Here is a 10771-nt window from a genome sequence, read left to right on the forward strand (position 1 = left end):
GTGGCCCAGGAGATGGCTCCAAATATAGAGTTGAACAAATACTTGCAGTAGCCTATTGGGTTCTTCTCCAAATCATGCAGAGGCATTCAACAGGGAGATTTCTAAGAAATAAGGGATCTGGATAAAACTTTAAGTATGATTGAAAGCTGAGAATAAGATGGTGGTGATAAAGGCACAAAAAATGAAACAAGAAAGAAAATTAGTCAGGAACTCCAGTATAAATATTTATGTATAAGCATTACAGTTTACATAGGAAGCAAAATAAAAATGTGATGGAGAGATTTGAATAGAAGGATTACAATAAAATAAAAATCTTGTTTTTGAAGCTAGGAATAGTTATATTTGAGTGTCTATGGAGTGATATAATAATAGGCACATACAAATGAAAGTAAAATATTTAAATTACTTGGCACAGCATTAAGCATAATTTTCTAGTGACAATAATGTGAAAATTATATTGCTTCATAATATTAATCAATCTAAGGACATAAAATTTAAAAAAATTTTGAAGCTAAACATAAAATAACTCTTAACAACCCTGAAAATGCTAAGTTAAATGGTTATTGATAGAAACTGGTGAGATTAGGAGCAAAAATTACTCTCAGGACAGGCCTAAAATTCTGTCAGCAGTTGATTGAAATAGATACTGATTTTAAAGTCAAAGTTATTTTCACAGGAAGCAGTAAATGCAAATTTTCTTACATTGATGAATGGAAAAATGGATAAAATATAGTAAATAAACATAGAAAAATTGTTAAGAATTTGCCTTTCAGGAGTTGGACTTGGGATAGGCAAGGAGAGTTTTGCAGAGATAATGTTATTTGTCCACCAAACTTACTCATTTTCATCCTGTGCATTCAAAGAAGGTAATTATCAAGTTTTCATGCCTCCATTTGGTAACAGGTAACTAGCCAATGAAATGTGAACAGAAGGGAAGTGGACCTCCTGCCCATAAACAGCTCCCCATTTAATTTTTTTCACATTTGCTCTTATCTTTACCAGAATACCAGCAGTCTGTTTCATGATAAACTCTTACAAGTGTAAATGATATGCTATCATGAGTATGCAGCACTCTGATGAAAATTGTTTAAAAAAATGTCAATGAAAGCAAAAAGACTTTGCTCTTGTTTTCATAAAGGCTAAAATTGCGTGCAGTGCAATTTTCTGAATATCATTATATGCGTCATGCCAGGTTTCAGCACTGCATTCTGTTGAAAGCATTGCACTATAATTTCAATTTCCTTGAAAATTATAAAATCTGTATTCTTCCTAAGGAAACAAAAACACTAATTTGAAAGGATATATGCACCACCGTGTTCACTGCAGCATTATTTATAATAGCCAAGACATGGTAGCAACTGCTACTTTCCATCCATGGATGAATGGACAAAAAAAAGTGGCATATATACACAATGGAATATTATTCAACCATAAAACGAAAAAAAAGTGCTATTGGTGACAACAAGGATAGACCCTAAAAACGTTACGCTTAGTGAAATAAGTCAGATGGAGGCAGACAAATACCATGTAATCTCACTTGCCTGGAGAATCTAAAAAAAAAAAAAAACAATAAATTAGAGAACAGATTGGTGACTGCCCTCTGGGGTAGGGTAGCGGGGTGGTCAAAAGCTACAAACTCCCAGTTATAAAACAAGTAAGTCCTGGGGAGGTAATGTACAACATGGCAACTATAGTTAAAAACACTGCATTATATTATTGGACAGTTGCTAAGAAAGTAGATTTTAAAAGTTCTCAACACAAGAAAAAACTTGTAACTATGTGTGATGATGGATGTTAACTAGACTTACTGTGGTGATCATTTCTCAATATATACAAGTGTCAAATCATTACGTTGTACACCTAAGACTAATATAATGTTATACATCAGTTACATCCCCATACAAAATAAAATACATAAAAATAAATAAAAGTATATATTTGTGTGCCTGTATATTTAAACTTAACTAAAATGTTATAAAATGAGTAATTAAAAAATGTATGTACCCCCAAGTGAGTGTTTTCATAGGAAATAAGATAAAGTCATGTATTTGGGGGGGGACATTAAATAAAAGGGACTAAAAATAAGAATAGATATCAGACAATCAGAAAGCAAAATTGAGGAACACTGTAGATATAGTCACTGAAGAATCACACACACAAAAATGCATTCAACAATTTAGATCTGATGGACTATTATAGTGACACAAAACTGTTATTAATGCAAGAGAATGTGAAAGAAATGTTTTTTGAGTACATAGTTACAAAACCATTAGATTATTTCTAATTCATCTGTAGTGCACTCTGGCACATTACTAAGCCTACTTCTATACTTATGCAATGTATTAGCTTCACAACATCTTATCCTAATTTAAACTTTTTAAAATGAAATTGTACCTTGGACACATGTTTGCAAGGTATAAAAACATGAAGAGTGTATCAGTCAGATTTTCCTGCGTAATAAACTCATACAAACTTAGTGGATTAAAGTAAAATCGTTTTATTTAGCCCGTAAGTCTGTGGCTCAACCGTGTGATTCTTTGGAGCCAGCTCAGCTGATCTCTGCTGGGTTCCCTCAGGCGTCTGTTGCCAGCTGATGAGTCACCTGGCTGCTAGGTGATCCAGGACAGCTCCACTCAAATGTTCAGCAGTTGGCAGCCTGATGGAATAAGGGCTATGCTGGGACAACTCATTTGGCTCTTCATGGTTCCTTGTCACCCAGTAGGAGAGCCTGGGCTACTTCCTGTGATACTCCATGGTTGTCTCAGGGTTCCAAAGGACAGCAAGGAAGCACGTGCTAATGTGCAAACACTTTTCAAGCCTAAGTCTGCATTTCATTTATAACGTCCTATGGCCAAAACAAGCCTTTTCGTCAAGCCAGAATCAAAGTGGAGGAAACGATTTTACCTCTTCTTGGGAGGATCCACAGTATCGCAATACAATAGAACAGTTGCAACAAGGGAGGAAATTTTTGGCCATCTTAAAATCTAACAGAAATGACAACTTTCAAAGAATTAATGTCAGAGTTTAAGTTTAAATATACCTTGTGTGTATATATATGTATTTCTATTTATGTATATATTAAATGACAATATATTATACATGCAATATTACCTATACATAAAATATATATTGCATACACATATTCTTCAAGGATTTTTTAACCATAAATGATAATATTATAGAGTCTTATCTTTTAGGTTACTTTCATGGACTTTCACCCAGTGCCCAGAAATCATATCATTCTGAGATTCACCTGATCAGTGTTGGAGAAAGCACACTGAATTCTCTATTCCAGAGATAGTTATTTACTTATTCTATAAGCGTACATTGAGCATGTATAATGTGTAAGCAATATTCTGTATGCTAGGTATTTAGCAATGATAGAAATAGGTAAGTCTGTGAATCTGTGGAGCTAATTTTTTAACATAAGAAAGAGAAAGAAGAGTTAAAAACAAATGAATTGCAAACGTAATTTTTCAGATTTTCCTGAACAGGCTCTGGCTTAGTGGACCACAATAACCTGGAATGTCAATTTATTCTAGGGTTATAAACATATAGGCATTCCTTTACCGATATTTGATTGTAAGTACTTCCCTGTGGCACCGTATTTTCCTTTATACCCCTACTCTTTTCATTAAAAAATTTCAATTTTCCATAATGTAAGACTTCAGTACTTTTTGTGCTACTGAGAAGTTATTAAAGTAAAATGTAATAAGTAGTTTGGAATTTTGCAGTAGCCCTGAGTGTCTTTATTCCTATTATAATAATATGACATCCATGTTTTATAATAGTAATGTGCCCATATATACTAAAAAAAATGCTTGTTCTCCTAAATATCTTAGCATATTTGCATTTAAATGTCTCAGGCTTTCTGTGTAAATCAGGCAGTTCAAATGTACAGTTACTCTTGAAGGAGGACTTCTGTCAGGTAGGGGACCTTGGACAAATGATAACACCAATTATTAGTTTACATAATTCTAGCTTTTACTGGTATGTTCCTGCAGAACTTGATTTGTTTGACTTAAAAACAAGAAATATTTGGCTTAAAACAGTTGTGAAAGGCAAAATCAATCATTAAATTAAATATATCCCACTTTTGGTAAGCATGAAACAAACATGAAACGTAGCAGCTTTATTCAAAATTTCTGAAATTTACAAGCAACCAAGATGTCTTTCAGTAGGTGACTGGATAAACAAACAGTATGACATCCAGACGCTGGAATATTATTCAGTGATAAAAAGAAATGAGCTATCAAGCCACAAAATCACATGAAGGAAACTTCAATGCATATTGCTAACTGAAAGTAACTAATCTAAAATGGCTAAATACTGTATGATTCCATCCATATGACACTGTAGAAAAGGCAAAGACAATAAAAAAGATCCATGGTTTCCAGTGGGTTGGGGATGAGGGGAGGATAATAGGTGGAACACAGGGCATCATGGGGGCAATGATATTACTATGTGTAATAGTGTAATGGTGGGATATGTTATCGTGCATTTGTCAAAACCCTTAGCGTGTACAAAGAGTGACTCTAATATAATTGTGGACTTTAGTTAGCAATATTATATCAATTTTGGCTCATGAAGTATAACAAACTTACCACACTAAAGCAAGATGTTAGTAATGAAGGAAACACCGTATGTGTGTTTGGGTAGGTGGGCAGGTATGTGCACTTGTTGGAGGAAAGGGGTATATGAAAACTCTGTACTCTCTGCTCAGTTTTTTGTAAATGTATAACTATTATTAAAAAGTAGCTTATTAATTTAAAAATTACCAGAATTTTTATAAACTTAGTAAAATAATACATAAAGAAAAAGAAAATTATAGTCAAGGGATAGAGACTCTGTGTTATGCAGGAAATATAAAGGCTCTGATTTGTCTTCAGAGTGGGCAAAGTCATATTTATTTTGGACCTCACTTAGAAAAGTATCATATGTATGCATCAATCTCCAGCTTGCTGTAACTTACTAATAGAATGTGATTTGCATAATGTTTCTTTTTATGTATGTGTCTAAAATTTCTCTTTCCAAAATATTGTACAATGATTGCCTAATATTTCAACTATCCAAGAAAAAAATATGATTTTACAAGGTAGAGAAAATTCCAAAAGAGATAGTGTTAGCTCATAGGAAAACTAGGTATTAACATCTTCAAACTTTTCGAACAGTTGTACATACCTTAACCGTGGTTGCTTCAAAATCATGGCTGCATATAGTAAATATAAAGAAAAAAATATATTATTAGAAGATTTCCCAGTTCTCTCTAAGATATATCATTTAAATGGGATTTCTGTTCTGTAAATTGAATCAAACCATTTACAAAGTAGTGCTTTCGTAGTCTTATTGATGGATGTGTAGGAATTCTTTATCATAGTGGCTATCATAGCATAGTAGAGAAATCTAAACAGATAGATACAATTTTTGCTAAGAACAAGATCAATTTCACTTTTTGGCAGTTTCTAAATTGTGTTTGTCAATTGTTAGTGAAATTATGGAGATAGATGATCACTGGCCTTGACCTCTCATTACTCCATGGCCACAGTGTGAAGGAGCAGGTTGCTGCTGTGAAGTTTTTTGCTCTATTTCAATTTACCAGATCTCAGGGTTTTTTCTCAAAGCGCAGAATGAGATAACTGAGTGGAAAGGCTTATGGAACTTCCACTCTTACATTTTAGATATTATAACTAGCTTCTAGATTTGGGCAAATATTTTTATCTTATCTGACCTACTTATCGCTCAAATTGTTTTAATTATACAAACACACAGACAGATTTGGGGGTATAATTGCACCTGGTCTTTTCACTTGTTACATTTATCTATTGAATTTATTTCATTATACATGGATTTCCGTTGTGTGCAATCTCTAGGTGTGTCCTTCCTGAAACATGTCTTAAGCTTACATTTTTAATAGGAAACAGTATTCCCAGATAATTCAGATCCCCAAATTATTAGTTTTCTCCTAGCCAGATTTTTTTAAAACATCAGTAATTAATGCAAAAATGAGCAAATTGTGATCCTAAAACAACTCTGGACACTTCCCTAAACATGTTAGATTTTGAGTGACAGCGCAGCTGTAAAGTAGAACATTGTATTGTGATCTCGATTGTTGGAATAAATCTAATACGTAGGCACTGGTATCGGCAAGTCACCTAGAGTCACTCAGTCGTCTGTAGGACAGAAAAATAAATAAATAGTCATTTAAAGATCTTATACATGTGGGCTTACGTTTTAATTTTGGCAGGGAGACATAATCACTATTCTTCTCCCCTTCCACACCACACGCGCGCGCGCGCGCACACACACACACACACACACACACACACACACACACACAGAGACTCAAATAAATGCTATTTTGAAGAGGAGTCTTCTATACCTTTCAGTGAACAATTTATACCCATGAATCACAGGAAACTGATGTATCTACCATGCCAAAATTCCCCACCTACATTGCAAAGGCAGACGGCTGACCTATTATCTTGAGTTCTGAGGGTTATCACAGAAGAACAGTATTTCCTTTAAAATATTTTCCTTTTTATGGAACCATTTAGTTATGACTTGGACTAAGCTATTCTCCTTCTAGGAAATTTCTATTACACTTAAATAACTTCACCTATTACCATCCATTTTCAGCTCCAAGACAGATTTATTATCAGGTATTTTAATAGTCACCCAGAAACCAGAGTTCAGTGTTCTGAGAAATGTAACATAGGACAGTTATTGAGTGTAAGTGTCATGTAGACGTTGCTGCACAACCACCACTCCTGAGGACGGGAACTGCCACTACTTCCTTAAATGCTATTCCAGCAGATAATAGCTATGTAAGGTTAAGGATTAATCTTTCTTAGCTAAACTTTTCTTTTTTATTAGTTTATTATTATACTTTTATTTCTTCTGTTATAGTTTTATGTCATTGTATTGCTGATCACATATTAAGTTTTAAGTGCTACTTATCTTGGTTTTCCTGTATCACAGCGAGTGGAAAAACAAGAAATTTCCTCCAAAATGATAGAAAGAAAAACTGATTTTATTAACATAGACTCCAAACTCGGAGTACGTGATCCTCTTACTCACTGTTAACTTGAGTTCTTCCTTTTATATATATTGTGAAGAACCAATAAGATTTCTTTGGCTCTTGCCTATGGCTAATGTAAGCTTGTATGGGTGGCCATTTCAAGCAAATTCTTTGAGGATCATCATTATCATCATATCATCATCATCAACTATTTTAAAGACATTATGTGTTTTGGGCTATTTTGCCTGCTAAACTGTAGACTATTAACAGAAAAATCTGTTTTGCTTTCTTATAATCTTTTTTGTTTAAATCAGAAAAACTAACCTCATTATCGGACACGTAAGGAAAATTCATTTAATATGCCAAATGAATGGATGGCTTATGAAAAGTTTCAGTCCATGTTTATCACCTATAGACCTACATCTAAACTGTTACAAAGGCTGTTTTCTATGTGATTATCAAAGTGATTCTACAATAAGTTTCCGCACCGTAAAAAACTGAAGCATTTTATTTTTCCCTCTACGAGAAAGCTGACTAAGAAAACTAGGTTAGTTCAACTTATTTTTCATCATATTTAAACAATTCTACTATGAACTAAAAAGAAGCAGTTGTGTTTTCCTCTTTTCAATTTGTGCTCCTAGTTTTAACTTACATGTAATTTCTTTCTATTGAGATTTTGTGTTCTTATTTTTCCCATCTCTGCACAATGGAAAGCAAAATATACTGTATACTTGTTATGGCCCCTGTTAAGTAAGCATCTGTTTAAAAATATTTTAAAATGTAGCTAAGGGAAATAGAGATAATATGACAACAGATAAAGTTAAAAAGGTGGATTCTTTGCTTGGAAGGAATTAATATGTATTACAACACTTAAAGACTATGGCTTGTGACCATTATCCAAGCTGAACCCAACATATGGTATTACGCTCTGTTTGCTTTACTATATGTAGCTTCTTTTGCTCAACCTTAAATGTTCATTCATGTTGTTGCATGGAGTAATAGTGCATTTAGGGCATTCCTTTTTATTTTCTTTATTAAATTTTTCATTCTGAAATGGTTATAGACTCACAGGAAGTTTCAAATAGAGTATAGAGAGGCCTCCTATACTGTAGTTAATTTTTAATACTGATATTATATTGATGTCCAAACCAATCAAAGTCATTATAAGAGATTTTTCATGGACTTACATGCAAACATACAAAGATAATATATTGGCAGACTAAATCTAAAAACAAAGTTTTAAAAAATAGCATGACTAAATAGAGTATATACCATGAATCTAAGAACATGCCAATATGAGAAAATCTCTTTATATAATGTAACACAATTCCAAATTTCAAACTTAATGAAAAATAACTAAATGACTGTATCAATAAACTCAAGAAAAAAATTTTATAATATTATACAAATTATAATACAGTTTTTAAAAATAAACTTAGAGTAAAAGGGAACTTAATAAATTTCGAATACAAAAAAGACAATGCTGAAAATGGCCATAGGTCTTAAAACCCTCAGTTATGTTCAATAGAATATAGCTATGTAAATTTGTTTTCTCCCATTTACTATGATTATATGATTATATTTTATGTCAGTGATGCAAAAATACAGAATCAATTGCCTAGCAAACACAGGATAAGCTCTGTCAAATGGAAAAGCTAAAAATTAACATAAATTTTGCTTAAGGTATCTGGATAACTTTATCTGGATGATTTACTTTCCAAACACACTGTATTGTTTATTCTTGTATAGATGCAAATTATAAACCATATGGCTTGTTAATATGGCTTGAGAGAATGTGGGCTGAGCCATTTTTACTGAAATATATATATTAATAACATATTAAACTTTAAAAAATTTTAATTGAAGGGGAAAAACACTATATGAGCTCATCTATTTAGAATGAAACTAAGATATTTAAAGGAGATCCTTTCCTTTACAATGCTTATAATAATCACTGTCAGCTATGACCTTTACAGAAATATGTATTCTTTTACTATTATTATTTCACGGTGGAAAATATCCAATTGTAAAAATCTTAGGGGAGTTCTTTATTTAAATCTGTAATCTTCTTTCAAAAATATCTATTGGTATATCAGCTCACTCTAATTTTCAACAATGTTGAAAGACTACTTAATGACAATCAAACACTTCCGTGGGTATATATTCTTTATTTATAGGAATGTTCAAAATATCCTTCATCAAAACAAGGGACATATATGTGGTTAAGTCCATTTTTAATTGCTTTGTCTTTTTTTTTTTTTTAGGAGATATTTATTTGGCATTACCAGTAATTATCATCCTTTCCCCTGTGGGGTTTCTATTATTCTCTGAGTTTTAGCACTGTCCAACAGCCTTGATAATTACTGCTGCTAAATACTGTGATTATGTTTCTTGATTTAAGAGAGTATATTTTTTATCACAACAAAATATCTAAATTAAAGCTAAAAGGGAAACATTTTCTAAAGGTTTCCACTTATAATTTAAGTATCTATCCATCTGTCTATCCATATATGGATCTAAGTATAAAAAAATTTAATATTTGGAAAGAAATTTAAAATATAAATGTTTAATTAACCAAGAATACTTGATCTTATTTCTAAGTATATTGGACTCTTTTCTAAAATAGGTTCAAAGTAACTTTATGCCTTGGTCAACTTGATGTCAGATAGATTAAACACACTAAGAGTTGGAGAGTGGATAAATATTCAATGGTAGAAAAAGTAGCTCTTTACTTATGTAATTTATAGGAAAAAAAACATATTCTGAATTAAATGTTGGACCAAGAAAATGGCAATCACATGCTACTCCTTAAACTAGAATATAATAAAAGGAGTGCATGCATCCCCAGTATATTGGTTAGAAGAAATGATGCTTGTTGGTAACTTTCTAATTTAATTTTCCCAACAAAAACATTAGTATTTCCAAACTAACAATAATCCAATGGCTTGCATTTCTTTTTAACATTATAATTTTATTATTTTTGTTTTGACATTCACTCTCCAATGTTTATTAACCTCCCTAGAATCTCAGAGTTAGATGCAGGCTCCTGACAGCTCAGAGGTCTACTGTCAAGAAGGCTGCATTCAAACATCTTCTTTTCTTGGTTTTGATTAGGTGATTAAATAACATTAATAGAGAATACACATTTGACACAAAATGTCAAGGAACAAAATGTATGCAAAATGTAAGTGTTCTTTATACCCCTGTTACTCTGTAATCTAGTTCACTGCTGTGAAAATGCCCACAGTTACCAGTTTCTTATGCCCTTTTTCAGAGATATTCTAGGTAAATAGCTAGATAGAAATTCTCTCTTTCATATATGTTATTTAGCATATACAGGTATATATACATATGTACATACAACATATAGATGTGCATGCATTTTTACATGAATGACACAATACTTTATATACATACTCTTCTACATTTTCTTAAATTAAAAATATGTCTTGAAGATACTGTCACGTTAGTTCCTACAGATAGCACTGTAAGGCTATGTTTAGAAATCAGCAGACTCTGCTGACCCTAAGCTAACTGTTTGCTAAATGGCTAGTTGGGTTATTTTGTGCACTTCAGAATGTGATTAGAGCATCAACGGATAGACTTCCAGGTTAGAACTTCTATATATAATGATAGGAATTACAGTTACATACATTGTCAAAATTATAAATTCAGTATTCCTGAATCTCTTTACAAAGTTGTAACTGGAAAACTGAACCATTATCCTAAGCACTCTCTTTTGATGAAGCCAGG

Source organism: Camelus bactrianus, chromosome 14, assembly GCF_048773025.1.
Source record: "Camelus bactrianus isolate YW-2024 breed Bactrian camel chromosome 14, ASM4877302v1, whole genome shotgun sequence".
In the NCBI taxonomy this organism is placed as follows: domain Eukaryota; kingdom Metazoa; phylum Chordata; class Mammalia; order Artiodactyla; family Camelidae; genus Camelus; species Camelus bactrianus.